The following is a 21,897-nucleotide window of genomic DNA, read 5'->3' as shown; positions in this document are numbered from 1 at the left end:
AAATGCGTTCTGTGCTTAGATTTAGGTCCCATCACCATGATATCTCATTATGGTATGCAATTATTCCAAAATACGGAAAAATCCGATATCCAAAATACCTCTGGTCCCAAGCATTTTGGATAAGGGATACTCAACCTGTATATATATATATATATATATATATATATATATACACACACACACACACACATAACGGAAAATGATTAATTCAGCCTCTTAGATAAAGAGCTTTATTTCCTTATAAAATATAAGCAGTGATTTAGTCTAGAAATTCCTGTCACTTATGTTTTCCCTTTACCTATATATTGAGGCACTCTGTACAACATTACCTTATACTGTACTTCATTTTCTACACTAGTCTAATTTTTTTTAAACTAGAAACTCATGTATATCCAGTTGTAATTGATGTAGAAAATGTATATGTAAGATAGCTGTAACGCTGTAGCTTTGCTGCTGGTTACTGTGACATCACACCTAGCCTGTGACATCACTAGCCCATGACATCACAATGCTTCTTCCTGTAACATTCTATCTACAGCTGCTGACGTTTCCAGTTTCCATGCAGGAAGACAGGTAGGAGGAGGTGAGTCCTACATAGCAGGGTATGATGAAGGGGGTAAGGAAGACAGAGTACAGTATAGTCAGCTGAAAGGAAAGACAAGATAGACAGAACAGGGAATACAGGTACAAGGACACAATAATAGGAGAAGCGCAGGAAGGAACAACATATTTAGGAATAAAAATGTAGTGTTACAGGAATAAAGAGGGCAGTATGGAGGATAAGCACACATACAGGGGATGCAGATAACCTGGGTCTCTATGAGGCAGGATCGTGGCTTTGGGATGAAAAAGTTAATAAAATAGATAAATGGGATATTGATAACTTTGAAAGTATCTTGTTTGGTGTAAGGAAAATTGGGAAACTGGTTGACTCATGGACATTTTATTGTACTTAAACTAGTACTATGCTTAATGATAGTCTTTTGTGTTTTTTAGATCATCTGGCAAAGAGATTTGCAGAGTGTCGGGTGACCGGCAAAGAGATCTGCAAAGTGTCAGTTGAAGACGATGGGAGGGGTCACAGAGGTAGCAACGACTGGAGTATAACATGCAGGAGGTAAGTTACCATACTCTCTCTGCACATGTTACATCTGCCCCACCATCAGTGCACATGGGGGGTAATTCCAAGTTGATCGCAGCAGGAAATTTTTTAGCAGTTGGGCAAAACCATGTGCACTGCAGGGGAGGCAGATTTAACATGTGCAGAGAGAGTTAGATTTGGGTGTGGTGTGTTCAATCTGCAATCTAATTTGCAGTGTAACAATAAAGCAGCCTGTATTTACCCTACACAGAAACACTATAACCCACCCAAATCTAACTCTTTCTGCAAATGTTATATCTGCCCCCCCTGCAGTGCACATGGTTTTGCCCAAATGCTAAAAAAAATTTCCTGCTGCGATCAACTTGGAATTACCCCCATGGTTCTGTCCATTAGAGAACAAATTTGCTGCTGCGATCAGGTCTGAATTAGGCCCAATGTATGATACTAACATGGTCCTAGCACTAGGGAAGATAAAACCTGGAGCAAATAACTTGGGTCTCTATGAGAAAGATTCTTGGGTTTTGGATAAAAAGTCAATAACATAGATAAATTGCAAATGAATAAAAATGAAAGTACATAACAAAATGTAGTAGTATAATTATACACATACTGTAGTATGTCTGACCAGGAAATTCTGGTTATTTAGATCATCATTTGGCAAAATTCTGGCAAAGAGATTTGCAGAGTGTCGGGTGACCGGCAAAGAGATCTGCAAAGTGTCAGTTGAAGACGACGGGAGGGATCGCAGAGGAATTAGTGACTGGAGAATAGCATGCAGGAGGTAAGTTACCATACTTTTGTAATTGTGTGAGTTGTGGGGGGTATTGAGAGCACAGTACAAAACATAGGGTCTATGGTGGGGGAGAGCAGACAATACAAAACATGCAGAAGGGGGCAACTTGGTATAGCACATACAGATGGTGTGGGGGCACAATACAAAAACATAGAAATTGTGGCGTACTCTATAGGACATACAGTATAGATGAAGGACATACACTTTTGGGGGTTGCAAGATGTAGTACATACTGTAATACAGAAAAACAGGAAGGGTGGGGAGAGCATGATACAGAGCGGGTGTGGTATGGAAGGTAGATAGTAACTATGTCGACAGTGTCTAGGTCGACCACTATTGGTCGACAGTAACTAGGTCGACAGGGTCTCTAGGTCGACAGGGTCTTTAGGTCGACATGGTCTAGGCCATCAGGTCAAAAGGTGTCGACCTAGAAACCCTGTCGACCTAGTTACTGTCGACCAATAGTGGTCGACCTAGATAGTGTCAACTTAGTTACTGTCGACCTAGAGACCGGATCCCATACAGAACATACAGATCGGGGGAAGAACAATACAGATCAGGGGAGATATTGAATTGGTGTATATTTACAGTATATCCCATCGCAAAGTGATTGACAGGAAGTCAGCGTTTGAGGTGGTAACGGGAGTGGCTAACTGTATACAGGCATGTCAGGTCCGTTCACACGCCGTTCCATGTGCGTGCATAAATTACCCATTGCGACCTGTGTTGCTGCTGGAGAGCCCCCTGTGTCTAGCAGACTTGCTCAGCCTACGACTGCTCAGACTCACGATGCAATTGTGAACGGCAAGATTGCAGCAGCGATCGCTTCAACAACCACAGCTGAATCAGGCCACAATTACACCATTATAATTTACTATTTTATCACATTTAACAACTAAGGGGTCAGTTTAATTAGGTGCGAGTTTGTCTTACAACAGCCGCACTTTCCGGTAGCCCCATAGGCTGAATCTGGCCACGAAGGGTGTGAGTTTGGATGCTGTTGAATCGTCGCAGCAATGGTAACTTGTACCTAATTGGATTGACCCCTAAATGTTAGCAATTTATAGCTTTTATTATTTACTGGTCAAATTTCTTTTCTGAAGGTACCCACTAATTACTATAAGAGAGAACTTATCCCCCCAATGTGTGTATTGTATAAAAACAATGGGCCCTTTGGGATAATTGTCCTTATTTTAGGTATTTTCCATGTCCTCAGTAGTTAGAGTAACATATTTACATAGAGAGATTTTTCTCGCTACACAACCACACCACTGTTTGCAGTTTGTCTCTCTGCTTGTTCATCCACTAACAATGATTTTTCATCTCTTCCTCTTCGTCTACACGCAGTGGGTGATCCCCGAATAGCTGCCCTGGGAGGAGAGCTGCGGACACATGCTCCAAATGTTGAGACATATGCATTACCTATTAGGAGATGCGGTAAAGATGCCGGCTGTTGGGTTTACAGCAGTCAGAATACTGACACTGGGATCCTGACACTTTTCAGAATCCCGACGTTGGAACTCCAAATGGGCAAGGATACCGACGCCCGTATCCCCACGATCATAGGTTTAGGGCTGGGCAAGGGGGGTTAGGTTTAGGCATCAGGCACGGGGGGAGGAGGGTTGGTTAGGCTGCAGGGGAGGGAGGGTTATGTTTAGGCATCAGGTGGGGGGTTAGGTTTAGGCGTCAGGTGGGGGTTAGGGTTAGGCTGCAGGTGGGTGGAGGTTAGGGTTAGGCTGCAGGTGAGTGGAGGTTAGGGTTAGGCTGTGGATAGGGTGGGTTAGGCACCCCCGGGGGGAGGATAGGCTGCGTGGGAGGGAAGGTTAGGTTTAGGCATCAGGCGGGAGGGTTAGGTGTAGGCATTAGGTGGGAGGGTTAAGTTTAGGCTGCAGTTGGGGTAAGCTTAGGGTTAGGCACCCCTGGGGGTGGTTAGGCTGCGGGGGAGGGAGGGTTAGGTTTAGGCGGGGGGGTTAGGTTTAGGCATCAGGTGGGGGGATAAGTATAGGCTTTGGGTGGGGGGAGGTTAGGGTTAGGCTGCGGGTAGGTTGGCTTAGGGTTCGGCACCCCTGCGGGTGGTTAGGCTGTGGGGGAGGGAGGGTTAGGTTTAGGCATCAGGTGGGGGGTTAAGTATAGGCTTTGGATGGGGGGAGGTTAGGGTTAGGCTGCGGGTAGGTTAGGTTAGGGTTAGGAACCCCTGGGGGTGGTTAGGCTGTGGGTAAGGGAGGGTTAGGTTTAGGCATCAGGTGGGGGGTTAAGTTTAGGCTGCATGTGGGGAGAGGTTAGTGTTAGGCTGTGGGTAGGGTGGGTTAGGGTTAGCCACCCCTGGGAGTGGTTAGGCTAGGAGTGAGGGAGGGTTAGGTTTAGGCAGCAGGGATGGAGGGGGGGTGGTTAGGCAGCGGGAAAGGGAAGGTTAAGTTTAGGCAGCAGGGACGGAGGGGGGTGGTTAGGCTGCGGGAGAGGGAGAGTTAGGTTTAGTTAGCAGGGACAGAGGTTAGGATTAGGCACCTCTGCGGGAGGGTTAGGCACAAAGGGGGGAGGTTAGGGTTAGACTGCGGACAGGCAGGTTTAGGGGGGTGGGGAGAGGGAGAGGGTTAGGCATCAGGTGGAGTGGTTAGGGTTAGGCTGCGTGTGAGGGGAGGATAGGGTTAGGCTGTAGGTAGGGTGGGTTAGGGTTAATGACCCCAGGGGTGGTTAGGCTGTGGAGGAGGGAGGGTTAGGTTTAGGCATCATGTGGGGAGATTAGGTTTAGGCATCAGGCGGGGGTTTAGGTTTAGGCTTTGGGTAGGGGGTGGTTAGGGTTAGGCAGCGGGTAGGGTTGGTTAGGATTAGGCACCCCCGGGGGTTGTTAGGCTGTGGGGATGGGAGGGTTAGGTTTAGGCATCAGGCGGGGGTTAGGTTTAGGCATCAGGTGGGGGGTTAGGATTAGGCTGTGGGTGGGGGTAGGACAGGGTTAGGCTGCGGGTGGGGGGAAGTGAGGGTTAGGCTGTGGGTAGGGTGAGTTAGGCACCACGGGAGTGGTTAGGCTGCGGGGAAGGGAGGGTTAGGTTTAGATTGCGGACAAGCAGGGTTAGGGGGGTGGGTAGAGGGGAGAACACCCTTTACTCACTCTGTCGGCCTTTTTTGTACTGGGATCCCGGCATCGATATGACAACCACCGGGATCCCATGTGCTGGGTTAGCATACTGACCCCTCTATTAGTACACCTCTTAATGCCCAGAGGGAAGGGCGATCCTGAGGCCATGGTTCCCCAGAGGTTTCCCCCCAAGGGGGTTTTCCTCTCCTGAGTGCTGAAGGATGACTCTTTGTGAGTCCAGAGGTGTAGCTTTTATGCCATAATGAGTACCAATCTCATGCCCGTCCCTGCAATGTATAAGCAGTAAAATAATTGCTAATGCGATCACTTTACTTCTGGGTTTAGACTCCGGCTGCGCTAGTTCACATGTGCAATCGTCAGACTGCGTATGTGAGAGCAGACAGTAATGCAGAGGGATCCCAAGGATCTTTCTCCTGGGATTTATTGCATAATGTAGCCCACAGGCTACAAAAGCCATTTAGAAATGGCATTAGCTGCCGGGCCAAGCTCAGAAATGCTTTGCATTCTGGAGCTTGGTGAGTTTCACAGTTTACCATCTGCCGTAGAAACTTTTGGTGGCTGCTTTTGTGTTCAAAATAGGAGGAATGCAATAAATATCTCAAATATCCATTGCAGTCCCCAATACATACATTCAGGGGCTGGTTAATATTTGTGGGCAGACCCCAAAACTGACTGTTTTTGGAGATGTCTCGCAAATATTATTTATTAAATATTCCACTTAATAAACTTTTTATATTTTAACATAAACTAAAAAATGTTTTATGTATTCATTGACTGAGTCTCCCGTCTTTACTGAATGCTAATTTCACAGGGTCCGCAAATTATTACTGATATGACTGTTACTCTATTGTCCTGCTGGTGCTCCTGGCCTGCTGTATAGCAGCCAGATATATATTTTATATACAGCACTCTTGGAGAGATGTATCAAGCCTTGGAGAGAGATAAAGTGCGGATGTCCAAACCACCCAATCATCTTCTGTCACTTATCTAGCACAGTACTTGAAATGATACCTGTAGTTAGAAGCTTCATTTGATTTGGGCAAATACTCATCTTTATTTCTCTCCACGGCTTGATACATCTCCCGGAAAATATCATGTCTTCCTTTCACTTAATTAACAAGTTAAATTAATTAATTGTCTTGGAAACAGGGTAAGAAATTCACAGTATAAGATAATGTTATAAAGGCTCGTCAATACCTCCTGGTACATTTACATTGATTTATCATTCACATTTCTTCCATGCCAGACAGGGGCGGATTGGGAACGTAAAGTGGCCCTGGAAATATATGAAAAGTGGCCTCATGTAGGTTGGAGTAAGTCAGCTATAAGCGGAGCCCAACACAAATTAGGCTTAAGCAAATTGGTAGCATTACCCACAGTGGTAGAAAGCAAGGCTAATGCAGCATGGTAAGCAGTCACAGCACCAGCAGTAGGATCTTGTCACAGGAGGTGGAGATCACACCGGTGGGAGAGGCATTGCACTGGTAGGCAGTCACCTCACCTGCAGGAGAATCATGTCACAGAAGGTGGAGATCACAGCAGTAGCTGAGGCATTGTACTGGTAGGCAGTCACAGCACCAGCAGGATAATCTTGTCACAGGAGGTGGAGATCACGCCAGTAGGTGAGGCACTGTACTGGAAGGCAGTCACATCACCTGCAGGAGAATCATGTCACAGGAGGTGGAGATCACACCAGTAGATAAGGCATTGTACTGGTAGGCAGTCACAGCACCAACAGAAGGATTGTATCAAAGAAGGTAGAGATCACACCAGTAGGTGGGGCATTGCACTGGTAGGCAGTCACAGCACCAGCAGGAAGATCTTGTCACAGGAGGTGGAGATCACACCAGTAGGTCAGGCATTGCACTGGTAGGCAGTCACAGCACCAGCAGGAAGATCTTGTCACAGGAGGTGGAGATCACACTAGTAGGTGGGGCATTGCACTGGTAGGCAGTAACAACAGCACCAGCAGGAGGATCATGTCACAGGAGGTTGTGATCACACCAGTAGGTGAGGCATTGCACTGGTAGGCAGTCACAGCACCAGCAGGAGGATCGTGTCACAGGAGGTGGACATCACAACAGTAGGGGAGGCATTGCACTGGTAGGCAGTCACAGCACCAGCAGGAGAATCATGTCACAGGAGGTGGAGATCACACCAGTAGCTGAGGCATTGTACTGGTAGGCAGTCACAGCACCAGCAGGAGGATCGTGTCACAGGAGGTGGACATCACAACAGTAGGTGAGGCATTGCACTGGTAGGCAGTCACAGCACCAGCAGGAGGACCATGTCACAGGAGGTGGAGATCACAACAGTAGGGGAGGCATTGCACTGGTAGGCAGTCACAGCACCAGCAGGAGAATCATGTCACAGGCGGTGGAGATCACACCAGTAGCTGAGGCATTGTACTGGTAGGCAGTCACAGCACCAGCAGGAGGATCTTGTCACATGAGGTGGAGATCACACCAGTAGGTGAAGTATTGTACTGGTAGGCAGTCACAGCACCAGCAGGAGGAATGTGTCACAGAAGGTGGAGATCACACCAGTAGCTGAGGCATTGTACTGGTAGGCAGTCACATCACCTGCAGGAGAATCATGTCACAGGAGGTGGAGATCACACCAGTAGATAAGGCATTGTACTGGTAGGCAGTCACAGCACCAACAGAAGGATTGTATCAAAGAAGGTAGAGATCACACCAGTAGGTGGGGCATTGCACTGGTAGGCAGTCACAGCACAAACTGGAGTATCGTGTCAAAGGAGGTGGAGATCACACCAGTAGTTGATGCATGACACTGGTTGGCAGTCACAGCAGGAGGATTGTGTCACAGGAGGTCGAGATCACACCAGTAGGTGAGGCATTGCACTGATAAGCAGTCACAGTACCTATGGTAGCTACACCCATTATATTTAACACATGTAACTGTGACAGGGAAGGTGGCCTCTCTCAGTTCTGGGCCTCATAGTAGCTGCCAGGGGCGGATTGGGATCGAACACCAGCCCGAGAAATTTATGGAAGCAGCTCTAATGGGGGTGGAGTCTGTTGAGGGGGAGGGGCCTGTCAAGAGGGCGGGGTCACTCCTCAGAGGTCCTGATTCTTAGATAGACACAGTTGGGGCCTCCTCTGCTTTACGTTATGTTAATGTTTACCTGCGACTGTGGCCCTCATTCCGAGTTGATCACTCGCTAGCTACTTTTAGCTAGTGATGAGCGGGTTCGGTTTCTCGGAAACCGAACCCCCCCGAACTTCACCTTGTTTACACGGGTCCGAGGCAGGTTCGAACCTTCCCGCCTTGCTCGGCTAACCCGAGCGCGCCCGAACGTCATCATCCCGCTGTCGGATTCTCGCGAGATTCGGATTCTATATAAGCAGCCGCGCGTCGCCGCCATTTTCACTCGTGCATTGGAGATGATAGGGAGAGGACGTGGCTGGCGTCCTCTCCGTTTATTGTAGAAGACAGAACTTGATTCATTGGTTGTTTATTGCTTAATTATGAGGAGGATTGGGGAGCAGCTGTTAGGAGTACAGTGCAGAGTTTTGCTGATAAGTGACCAGCAGTTTTTATCCGTTCTCTGCCTGAAAAAAACGCTCCATACCATATCTGTGCTCAGTGTGCTACATAATATATCTGTGCTGAGTGCTCACACTGCTTAATTGTGGGGACTGGGGAGCAGCTATAGCAGGAGTACAGTGCAGAGTTTTGCTGACAGTGACCACCAGTATACGTTGTCTGCCTGAAAAACACTCCATATCTGTGCTCAGTGTGCTGCTTTATTGTGGGGACTGGGAGTGGGGACCACCAGTATAATTAATATTATATAGGAGGAGTACAGTGCAGAGTGCACTGCTGTACCTACCGCTGTGTCGTCATCCATTAAGTATACTATCCATCTACATTCTATACCTGTGGTGCATTTTAGTTTTGCAGTTTGCTGACAGTGTCCACCAGTATACTATATATAGCAGTACGGTAGGCCACTGCTGTACCTACCTCTGTGTCGTCACTCGTCATCCATTAAGTATACTATCCATCTACATTCTATACCTGTGGTGCATTTTAGTTTTGCAGTTTGCTAACAGTGTCCACCAGTATACTATATATAGCAGTACGGTAGGCCACTGCTGTACCTACCTCTGTGTCGTCACTCGTCATCCATTAAGTATACTATCCATCTACATTCTATACCTGTGGTGCATTTTAGTTTTGCAGTTTGCTGACAGTGTCCACCAGTATACTATATATATACTTATAGCAGTACGGTAGGCCACTGCTGTACCTACCTCTGTGACGTCACTCGTCTCCATTAAGTATACTATCCATCTACATTCTATACCTGTGGTGCATTTTAGACAGTTTTACAGTTTGCTGACAGTGTCCACCAGTTTATTATATATATACTTACAGCAGTACGGTAGGCCACTGCTGTACCTACCTCTGTGTCGTCACTCGTCATCCATTAAGTATACTATCCATCTACATTCTATACCTGTGGTGCATTTTAGACAGTTTTGCAGTTTGCTGACAGTGTCCACCAGTTTATTATATATATACTTATAGCAGTACGGTAGGCCACTGCTGTACAAACCTCTGTGTCGTCACTCGCCATCCATTAAGTATACTATCCATCTACATTCTATACCTGTGGTGAATTTTAGACAGTTTTGCAGTTTGCTGACAGTGTCCACCAGTTTATTATATATATACTTATAGCAGTACGGTAGGCCACTGCTGTACCTACCTCTGTGTCGTCACTCGTCATCCATTAAGTATACTATCCATCTACATTCTATACCTGTGGTGCATTTTAGACAGTTTTGCACAGTAAATATAGTAGTAGGCCATTGCTATTGATACTGGCATATAATTCCACACATTAAAAAATGGAGAACAAAAATGTGGAGGTTAAAGGGAAAGATCAAGATCCACTTCCACCTCGGGCTGAAGCTGCTGCCACTAGTCATGGCCGAGACGATGAAATGCCATCAACGTCGTCTGCCAAGGCCGATGCCCAATGTCATAGTAGAGAGCATGTAATATCCAAAACACAAAAGTTCAGTAAAATGACCCAAAAATCATAATTAAATGCGTCTGAGGAGAAGCGTAAACTTGCCAATATGCCATTTACGACACGGAGTGGCAAGGAACGGCTGAGGCCCTGGCCTATGTTCATGGCTAGTGGTTCAGCTTCACATGAGGATGGAAGCACTCATCCTCTCGCTAGAAAAAAGAAAAGACTTAAGCTGGCAAAAGCACAGCAAAGAACTGTGCGTTCTTCAAAATCACAAATCCCCAAGGAGAGTCCAATTGTGTCGGTTGCGATGCCTGACCTTCCCAACACTGGACGGGAAGAGCTTGCGCCTTCCACCATTTGCACGCCCCCTGCAAGTGCTGTAAGGAGCACCCGCGGTCCAGTTCCTGATAGTCAAATTGAAGATGTCACTGTTGAAGTACACCAGGATGAGGATATGGGTGTTGCTGGCGCTGGGGAGGAAATTGACAAGGAGGATTCTGATGGTGAGGTGGTTTGTTTAAGTCAGGCACCCGGGGAGACACCTGTTGTCCGTGGGAGGAATATGGCCATTGACATGCCTGGTCAAAATACAAAAAAAATCAGCTCTTCGGTGTGGAATTATTTCAACACAAATCTGGACAACAGGTGTCAAGCCGTATGTTGCCTTTGTCAAGCTGTAATAAGTAGGGGTAAGGACGTTAACCACCTCGGAACATCCTCCCTTATACGTCACCTGCAGCGCATTCATCATAAGTCAGTAACAAGTTCAAAAACTTTGGGTGACAGCGGAAGCAGTCCACTGACGTGACCACTAAATCCCTTCCTCTTGTAACCAAGCTCCTGCAAACCACACCACCAACTCCCTCAGTGTCAATTTCCTCCTTACCCAGGAAAGCCAATAGTCCTGCAGGCCATATCACTGTCAAGTCTGACGAGTCCTCTCCTGCCTGGGATTCCTCCGATGCATCCTTGAGTGTAACGCCTACTGCTGCTGGCGCTGCTGTTGTTGCTGCTGGGAGTCAATCGTCATCCAAGAGGGGAAGTCATAAGACCACTTGTACTACTTCCAGTAAGCAATTGACTGTCCAACAGTCCTTTGCGAGGAAGATGAAATATCACAGCAGTCATCCTGCTGCAAAGTAGATAACTCAGGCCTTGGCAGCCTGGGCGGTGAGAAACGTGGTTCCGGTATCCATCGTTAATTCAGAGCCAATTATAGACTTGATTGAGGTACTGTGTCCCCGGTACCAAATACCATCTAGGTTCCATTTCTCTAGGCAGGCGATACCGAAAATGTACACAGACCTCAGAAAAAGAGTCACCAGTGTCCTAAAAAATGCAGTTGTACCCAATGTCCACTTAACCACGGACATGTGGACAAGTGGAGCAGGGCAGACTCAGGACTATATGACTGTGACAGCCCACTGGGTAGATGTATTGCCTCCCGCTGCAAGAACAGCAGCGGCGGCACCAGTAGCAGCATCTCGCAAACGCCAAATCGTTCCTAGGCAGGCTACGCTTTGTATCACCGCTTTCCAGAATACGCACACAGCTGAAAACCTCTTACGGCAACTGAGGAAGATCATCAAAGAATGGCTTACCCCAATTGGACTCTCCTGGGGATTTGTGACATCGGACAACGCCAGCAATATTGTGCGTGCATTACATCTGGGCAAATTCCAGCACGTCCCATGTTTTGCACATACCTTGAATTTGGTGGTGCAGAATTATTTAAAAAACGTCAGGGGTGTGCAAGAGATGCTGTCGGTGGCCCGAAGAATTGCGGGCCACTTTCGGCATTCAGGCACCGCGTACAGAAGACTGGAGCACCACCAAACACACCTGAACCTGCCCTGCCATCATCTGAAGCAGGAGGTGGTAACGAGGTGGAATTCAACCCTCTATATGCTTTAGAGGATGGAGGAGCAGCAAAAGGCCATTCAAGCCTATACATCTGGCCACGATATAGGCAAAGGAGGTGGAATGCACCTGTCTCAAGCGCAGTGGAGAATGATTTCAACGTTGTGCAAGGTTCTGCAACCCTTTGAACTTGCCACACGTGAAGTCAGTTCAGACACTGCCAGCCTGAGTTAGGTCATTCCCCTCATCAGGCTTTTGCAGAAGAAGCTGGAGACATTGAAGGAGGAGCTAAAACAGAGCGATTCCGCTAGGCATGTGGGACTTGTGGATGGAGCCCTTCATTCGCTTAACCAGGATTCACGGGTGGTCAATCTGTTGAAATCAGAGCACTACATTTTGGCCACCGTGCTCGATCCTAGATTTAAAACCTACGTTGTATCTCTCTTTCCGGCAGACACAAGTCTGCAGGGGTTCAAAGACCTGCTGGTGAGAAAATTGTCAAGTCAAGCGGAACGTGACCCGTCAACAGCTCCTCCTTCACATTCTCCCGCAACTGGGGGTGCGAGGAAAAGGCTAAGAATTCCGAGCCCACCCGCTGGCGGTGATGCAGGGCAGTCTGGAGCGAGTGCTGACATCTGGTCCGGACTGAAGGACCTGCCAACGATTACTGACATGTCGTCAGACAGTCCGTACGTATAATGGCAGGAAAAAGAGGAAAATTGGAGGCCCTTGCAGAAACTGGCTTTATTCTACCTAAGTTGCCCTCCCTCCAGTGTGTACTCCAAAAGAGTGTTTAGTGCAGCCGCTCACCTTGTCAGCAATCGGCGTACGAGGTTACTTCCAGAAAATGTGGAGAAGATGATGTTCATTAAAATTAATTATAATCAATTCCTCCGTGGAGACATTCACCAGCAGCAATTGCCTCCAGAAAGTACACGGGGACCTGAGATGGTGGATTCCAGTGGGGACAAATTAATAATCTGTGAGGAGGGGGATGTACACAGTGAAAGGGGTGATGAATCGGACGATGAGGAGGAGGTGGACATCTTGCCTCTGTAGAGCCAGTTTGTGCAAGGAGAGATTGATTGCTTCTTTTTTGGTGGGGGCCCAAACCAACCAGTCATTTCAGTCACAGTCGTGTGGCAGACCCTGTCACTGAAATGATGGGTTCGTTAAAGTGTGCATGTCCTGTTTATACACACTGAGGACTTTATACACACTGAGGACTGTTTATACACACTGAGGACAATTTCATCTTGCACCTCTTTTTTCTTTCATTTTTCTTTGCATCATGTGCTGTTTGGGGAGTATTTTTTTGAAGTGCCATCCTGTCTGACACTGCAGTGCCACTCCTAGATGGGCCAGATGTTTGTGTCGGCCACTTGGGTCGCTTATCTTAGTCACACAGCTACCTCATTGCGCCTCTTTTTTTCTTTGCATTATGTGCTGTTTGGGGAGTATTTTTTTGAAGGGCCATCCTGCGTGACACTGCAGTGCCACTCCTAGATGGGCCAGATGTTTGTGTCGGCCACTTGGGTCGCTTATCTTAGTCACACAGCTACCTCATTGCGCCTCTTTTTTTCTTTGCATCATGTGCTGTTTGGGGAGTATTTTTTTGAAGGGCCATCCTGCGTGACACTGCAGTGCCACTCCTAGATGGGCCAGATGTTTGTGTCGGCCACTTGGGTCGCTTATCTTAGTCACACAGCTACCTCATTGCGCCTCTTTTTTTCTTTGCATCATGTGCTGTTTGGGGAGTATTTTTTTGAAGGGCCATCCTGCGTGACACTGCAGTGCCACTCCTAGATGGGCCAGGTGTTTGTGTCGGCCACTTGTGTCGCTTAGCTTAGTCACACAGCGACCTTGGTGCGCCTCTTTTTTTCTTTGCATCATGTGCTGTTTGGGGAGTATTTTTTTGAAGTGCCATCCTGTCTGACACTGCAGTGCCACTCCTAGATGGGCCAGATGTTTGTGTCGGCCACTTGGGTCGCTTATCTTAGTCACACAGCTACCTCATTGCGCCTCTTTTTTTCTTTGCATTAAGTGCTGTTTGGGGAGTATTTTTTTGAAGGGCCATCCTGCGTGACACTGCAGTGCCACTCCTAGATGGGCCAGATGTTTGTGTCGGCCACTTGGGTCGCTTATCTTAGTCACACAGCTACCTCATTGCGCCTCGTTTTTTCTTTGCATCATGTGCTGTTTGGGGAGTATTTTTTTGAAGGGCCATCCTGCGTGACACTGCAGTGCCACTCCTAGATGGGCCAGATGTTTGTGTCGGCCACTTGGGTCGCTTATCTTAGTCACACAGCTACCTCATTGCGCCTCTTTTTTTCTTTGCATCATGTGCTGTTTGGGGAGTATTTTTTTGAAGGGCCATCCTGCGTGACACTGCAGTGCCACTCCTAGATGGGCCAGGTGTTTGTGTCGGCCACTTGTGTCGCTTAGCTTAGTCACACAGCGACCTTGGTGCGCCTCTTTTTTTCTTTGCATCATGTGCTGTTTGGGGAGTATTTTTTTGAAGTGCCATCCTGTCTGACACTGCAGTGCCACTCCTAGATGGGCCAGATGTTTGTGTCGGCCACTTGGGTCGCTTATCTTAGTCACACAGCTACCTCATTGCGCCTCTTTTTTTCTTTGCATCATGTGCTGTTTGGGGAGTATTTTTTGAAGGGCCATCCTGCGTGACACTGCAGTGCCACTCCTAGATGGGCCAGGTGTTTGTGTCGGCCACTTGTGTCGCTTAGCTTAGTCACACAGCGACCTTGGTGCACCTCTTTTTTTCTTTGCATCATGTGCTGTTTGGGGAGTATTTTTTTGAAGTGCCATCCTGTCTGACACTGCAGTGCCACTCCTAGATGGGCCAGGTGTTTGTGTCGGCCACTTGGGTCGCTTAGCTTAGTCACACAGCTACCTCATTGCGCCTCTTTTTTTCTTTGCATCATGTGCTGTTTGGGGAGTATTTTTTGAAGTGCCATCCTGTCTGACACTGCAGTGCCACTCCTAGATGGGCCAGGTGTTTGTGTCGGCCACTTGTGTCGCTTAGCTTAGTCACACAGCTACCTCATTGCGCCTCTTTTTTTCTTTGCATCATGTGCTGTTTGGGGACAATTTTTTTGAAGGGCCATCCTGTCTGACACTGCAGTGCCACTCCTAGATGGGCCAGGTGTTTGTGTCGGCCACTTGGGTCGCTTAGCTTAGCCATCCAGCGACCTCGGTGCAAATTTTAGGACTAAAAATAATATTGTGAGATGTGAGGTGTTCAGAATAGACTGAAAATGAGTGGAAATTATGGTTATTGAGGTTAATAATACTATGGGATCAAAATGACCCCCAAATTCTATGATTTAAGCTGTTTTTAGGGTTTTTTGAAAAAAACACCCGAATCCAAAACACACCCGAATCCGACAAAAAAATTTCGGTGAGGTTTTGCCAAAACGCGTCCGAACCCAAAACACGGTCGCGGAACCGAACACAAAACCAAAACACAAAACCCGAAAAATTTCCGGTGCACATCACTACAGTCTACACACCATTGTCCAGACTTGTGGAGCCCAGTGTACCCCGCAGCAGAAATAAACCTTTGGACAAAAGCTTTAATTGGACTGGATTGAGTCAGTGGCAAATGCAGGATTTGCATGGGGGGGTTTCCAGAACTGGGCGGAGCCAATCACGGGGGTGGGGACTGAGGTGACCCAGTATATGCTGGGTCCGTAAAACTAGTGTGTCTGTGTGTGTGTATATATATATATATATATATATATATACATATATCTACACACACATATATATATATATATACATACACACACACACACACATACATATACACGGGTGGTCTTCAGTATGCCGGCGGTCGGGCTCCCGGCGACCAGCATACCGGCGCCGGGAGCCTGACCGCCGGCATACCGACACTTATTCTCCCTCGTGGGGGTCCACGACCCCCCTGGAGGGAGAATAAAATAGTGTGGCGCGCGTAGCGTGGCGAGCGCAGCGAGCCCGCAAGGGGCTCATTTGCGCTCGCCACACTGTTGGTAAGCCGGCGGCCGGCCTCCCGGCGCCGGTATGCTGGTCGCCGGGAGGCCAGCCGCCGGGAGATCGTAGTGAACCCATATACACATATACATAGCATATTAAACATGCATACATATATATATATATATATATATATATACACACACATACAGTACACATATATATATACACATGTATATATATATCTATATATCTATCATGTGTGTGTGTGTGTGTGTGTGTGTGTGTGTGTGTGTGTGTGTGTTTATATGTATGTATGTATGTATATACATGTGTATATATGTAGGCACATGGATATATATGTACTATAATTAAAATAAAGTAAACTTTTTTTGCACTTGCAAGTGCCACCAGGAAGACAGCAGGCTGCAGAGGACGCTAGACAGTCATTAATAATACTCATGCAGCTAAAAAAAAAAAAAAAATTTTTTTTTTTTTTTTTTTTTTTTTTTAGTGGAGGGTGGTTTCTGGGTACTCGGAAACCCCCCCCCCCCCACTGGGTGCGCCACTGTGAGTGTCTCACTTGTAAGATTAATGATTTGTAAATCATCGTCTGTTAAGTTCTCCTGTAGGGTCGTCTCGTTCTCTGTGGATATCTCTTCCAATCTCTGCCATCTTTTTTTCTGGTGTTTCCTGCCTCCCCATCTGGTCTTCTGAGATCGTCTGGTCCGCGATCTCCTTCCCTGGGGTTGGGACCAAATCTTAAAAAACGGGCCCGTTGCCATTTGTCTCTAGATGTATTACTTGCCCCTTCCCCTTCAGATGACTCAAATTCTGAGGAGCTGTAGTTGACTGAACTCTCCAAATCTCTCCTTCTTGGTTTGAGATTCCATTTGTAGACAGTATTATGAGGGTGTAGTACGGCTGACCGGCGGTCAGAAGACCGCCGGTCAGCTTACCGACGCCGGGATCCCGGCAGCATACCGACGTTGGGATCCCGGCGGGGAGGGGCGAGTGCAGCTCGCCACGCTGCGGGCTCGGTGGCGACCTGCGCTCGCCACGGGTTCTATTCCTACTCTATGGGTGTCGTGGACACCCATGAGTGGAAATAGTCCCTGTTGGTCTGCACGTCTCCCGACCGCCGGTCACATGAAGACCACCCGAATTATGAATGTAATCATTCTTGTCCCTAAGGAATTTGTTTTTCTTTCGTTCCATAAGTCCATTTTCAAATATGTCAAGATCATTTTTGTATTTCTCGTACATCTTCTGAAATTCTTCCTCCTTTTCATATATTTTAAGTTTCTTAACAGTTTTATCTATTTCATTAGAGCAATGTTCCAGTTGTCTATTATCATGCTTTATCAAAATATCAATAAGATTCTTGGAACATTTTAAGAGTGCCCCTTCCCATTCCTTCTTCAGATCTTCCTCTAATTCAAATGATGGGAATAGTTTAGGTCTAAGGCCTCTTGGTGTCATATCATACTTGATGTAATTTTCAAATGTCATCTTACTCCAATGTGCCTTCGTTTGTTTATATAGTAGGTTTTTTAACTCTACTAAATTTTCCATCCAATGATTCTGTTTACCGTTAGTATGGGCATCACTAAATAGTGATCCCTGTTCCTCATTCCATCTTTCTTTCCTACTTCCCAGTTCTTTGCTGAGGCTGAAACCACTCATGATTCTGCACACTGGATACTGTTTCTTCCTCTTATACCCCTTTCACATCGCACAAATAACCCGGTATCGACACGGCATATTGCCGTGTTGACACGGGTCAGTGTGCGATGTGAAAGCACTTTCCGAGAATTAGCGGGTCGTCTGACCCGGTAATTCAACCCGGTATAAAAGAAGGAATATACCCGGGTTGAATACCAGGTCAGGTGCAGTGTGAATGGGAGCCGCGTCGATGCGACACGGTTCCCATTCACAGCATAGGGAGAGGCGGCGCAGGAGATGAGCTCATCTCCCAGCACCGCCTCCACCCCCGCCCCTGCTGCTGCTGCGCCCACCGCTGCTATGGCAACCGACCCGGTATATTGCCGGGTCGGAAAGCCAGCAAAGGAGCGCAAATGCCGGATCCCACCCGGTAAGGACACGTTTCTTTTACCGGGTGGGATCCGGCATTTGCGATCTGAATGCGGTATGACTTAGTTTAAATAAATTTTCCTGTTGTGCTGAAAGAGATCAGACAACTTGGAACCGATTTAATGTTAAGATATGTGTAATCACAACACTGTGCTGGGAAAGAAAGGGGTTTATACAATGTAAACTCCCTAATAACATTGGGTTTCGAGTTAGAGAGACTCCCGCACCAGATTATAGATAAATTATATTATATAGGGAATATTAATGGCATAACAGTTTGTGTTGACCAGACAAACATTTCAACACAAGTGTATTTAAATGGTGCTGCTTGTTGATTTAAATGTACATATAGAAATATAACAAGAAAAAAGGAAATCAACTTCTAATAGCAGCACTCTTTCCCTTCCACGAGAAAATTAATTCTTCTTTAATAGAAATAACATATTTATAATTTTATTTATAATCTTGTAAAAATAAAGAAGAAGTTCCAATACCCATATGTGATGTAGATATCATTATTGTCATCACATATAATGTATTATATGTCCCCTTATTTTTGAGGGGTCATGTAGAGTGAAATATAAAATTATTAGAGACAGAAAAACATGTGAAGAAGAAATAATAAATTTACATGAATGAAGATTTTTTTGAAAAAAATTATTTAAAAGCTAGTACACTGTCTTTATTCTGTATGTTAGTCTCATACCTGTGATTTAAATTTATGTTACTTAGATAACCACTGGCTGCTTTTGCCAGTAATATAAGCAGAGCCCAACACAAATTGGGCTTAAGAAAATTGTTAGCATCACCCACAGTGGTAGTAAGCAAGGCTAATGCAGCATGGTAGGCAGTCATCACCAGCAGTAGGATCGTGCCACAGGAGGTGGAGATCACATCGGTGGGTGAGGCATTGCACTGGTAGGCAGTCACATCACCTGCAGGAGAATCATTTCACAGGAGGTGGAGATCACACCAGCAGCTGAGGCATTGTACTGGTAGGCAATCACAGCACTAGCAGGAGGATCTTGTCACAGGAGGTGGAGATCACACCAGTAGGTAAGGCAGTGTACTGGTAGGCAGTCACAGCACCAACAGGAGGATTGTGTCAAAGGAGGTGGAGATCACACCAGTAGGTGAGGCATTGCACTGGTAGGCAGTCACAGCACCAGCAGGAGGATCTTGTCACAGGAGGTGGAGATCACACCAGTAGGTGGGGCATTGCACTGGTAGGCAGTCACAGAGCCAGCAGGAGGATCTTGTCACAGGAGGTGGAGATCACACCAGTAGGTGGGGCATTGCACTGGTAGGCAGTAACAACAGCACCAGCAGGAGGATTGTGTAACAGATGGTGGAGATCACACCAGTAGCTGAGGCATTGTACTGGTAGGCAGTCACAGCACCAGCAGGAGGACCATGTCACAGGAGGTGGAGATCACATCGGTGGGTGAGGCATTGCACTGGTAGGCAGTCACATCACCTGCATGAGAATCATTTCACAGGAGGTGGAGATCACACCAGCAGCTGAGGCATTGTACTGGTAGGCAATCACAGCACCAGCAGGAGGATCTTGTCACAGGAGGTGGAGATCACACCAGTAGGTAAGGCAGTGTACTGGTAGGCAGTCACAGCACCAACAGGAGGATTGTGTCAAAGGAGGTGGAGATCACACCAGTAGCTGAGGCATTGTACTGGTAGGCAGTCACAGCACCAGCAGGAGGACCATGTCATAGGAGGTGGAGATCACACCAGTAGCTGAGGCATTACACTGGTAGGCAGTCACAGCACCAGCAGGAGGATCTTGTCACAGGAGGTGGAGATCACACCAGTAGGTGAGGCTTTGTACTGGTAGGCAGTCACAGCACCAGCAGGAGGATCTTGTCACAGGAGGTGGAGATCACACCAGTAGGTGAGGCATTGCACTGGTAGACAGTCACAGTACCTATGGTAGCTACACCCCTATATATAATACATGTAACTGTGACAGGGAAGGTGGCCTCTCTCAGCTCTGGGCCCCATAGTAGCTAGTTGCACTCCCTGCACCTATAATAGCTGCACCCTTGTATATAACACATGTATCTGTAACAGGGAAGGTGGCCCCTCTCAGCTGTGGGTCCCAAAGCAGCTGCACCTATGGTAGCTACACCCTGCATATAACACATGTAATTGTGACAGGGAAGGTTGCCCCTCTCAGCTCTGCATAGCAGCTGCACTCCTTGCACTTATGGTAGCTACGTCCTTGTATATAACACATGTAACTGTGACAGGGAAGGTGGCCCCTCTCAGCACTGGATCCCATAGCAGCTGCACTCCTCGCACCTATGGTAGCTACACCCTGTATATAACACATGTAACTGTGACAGGGAAGGTGGCCCCTCTCAGCTCTGGGTCCCATAGCAGCTGCACCCCTCGCACCTATGGTAGCTACACCCTGTATATAACACATGTAACTGTGACCTCTCTCAGCTCTCTCAGCTCTGGGTCCCAAAGTATCTGGTACTTATCTCCGTCCACTTTCTCTCTCTCCAAGGCTTAGTAAATAGACTCCAGTATTTGTAACGAGCCCCAGTGCTTTAGCCTACCAAACACCCACCACCAATTTTGCAACTAAACACTGTAAAACATGAGAGGACATGGGCTGCTATCCGATGTCTCCCCTGTACAGCTGGCCACACGCAGGCCCATCCCGCCTCTGGAGCTGCGGCCCAGGATTATTGATCAATTTGACCTCACACTTGGATGGCCAAACCTGACATGGACCAGCCCCATGGGGTTTCTGGAGGATCTGTGGGGCCAATTCAGACCTGATTGCTCGCTAGCTGTTTTTTGCAGTCCTGCGTTCACATAGTCGCCGCCCACCGGGGAGTGTTTTTTTGCTGTGCAAGTGTGTAATCACATGTGCAGCCGAGTGGTACAAAAAGATTTTGTGCAGTTTCTGAGTAGCGCAGGACTTACTAAGCCGCTGCGATCAATTCAACCTGTCTGGGACCGCAATTCATGTCAGACACCCGCACTGCAAACGCTTGGGAACGCCTGCTTTTTTCCAACCACTCCCAGAAAATGGTCAGTTGACACCCACAAATGCCTTCTTCCTGTCAATCTCCTTGCGATCGCCCATGCGAATGGATTCTTTGCACAAACCCATCGCAGAGCAACGAACCGCTTTGTACCTGTGCGACGTTCCTGCACATTGCGGTGCATACGCATGCGCAGTTCTGACCTGATGGCAGCGCTGCAAAAAACGCTAGCGAGCGATCAGGTCTGAATTAGGCCCTATAAACATTGTGTTATGCGCATATTAAGTGGTATAAATGAAAATGTATGGAACATGAGTAATTAACATGAATTAAAAACAAATCATCACATTATAATGAAGTCCAGTAAACATGACACGATGGGAGTTATTGTGCACCAAGGTCCTCCTAGACAGATCCGCACATGACATTCCACCATGCGCTGGGCTCAGCCACCAAGCATCCCTGGAACTTGTTATGAAATGTTGCCAAGTATGACAGTCACATATCAAAGTAAACTCTAAGTGTATCTACTATATAAAAGCGAAAATCCGTCCTTCTGTCTTTCTAAACAAATCCACAGTTTACAAGTGACGATCATGACATTTTACATACAAGCGTATTAAAACACGGCGGAGGCAACTAAAACAATTAGAAATCCCTAGCACCTCTAGGGGGCAGACAGCAGCACAGAGTATATCAGGAGACAGCATAACTCCGGAATTGCTGGAGCAATGTACTCAAAACTTGGTACACATATGCCTTACAATCTGGGAACAAACTCTGTGGGAGGTAGACACCCCTAGCACCCCTAGGGGTGGGAAAGCAGCACAGAGTATGTCAGCAGACAGCATAACTGTGGAAGGCCTGTAGCAATTTACACCAAACTTGGTACACATCTGACTTACAATCTGCAAACAAACTCTGTGGGGGTTAGACACCCATAGGGGTGGGTATGGA

At 47.2% G+C, this 21,897-nt stretch overlaps 1 long non-coding RNA gene across 1 annotated transcript; it reads left to right on the top strand.

Moving 5' to 3' along the window:
- The first annotated feature begins 526 nt into the window (after window positions 1-526).
- LOC134929088 (uncharacterized) lies at window positions 527-3,500 on the top strand. Its single transcript, XR_010178271.1, has 4 exons — window positions 527-583; window positions 997-1,117; window positions 1,749-1,883; window positions 3,243-3,500. It is a non-coding gene; the product is annotated as an uncharacterized LOC134929088 (long non-coding RNA).
- The last annotated feature ends 18,397 nt before the right edge of the window (window positions 3,501-21,897 follow it).

Source organism: Pseudophryne corroboree, chromosome 5, assembly GCF_028390025.1.
Source record: "Pseudophryne corroboree isolate aPseCor3 chromosome 5, aPseCor3.hap2, whole genome shotgun sequence".
Lineage (NCBI taxonomy): Eukaryota > Metazoa > Chordata > Amphibia > Anura > Myobatrachidae > Pseudophryne > Pseudophryne corroboree.
The sequence above is the reverse complement of the archived record's forward strand: the minus strand, read 5'-3'. Positions and strand labels throughout refer to the sequence as shown.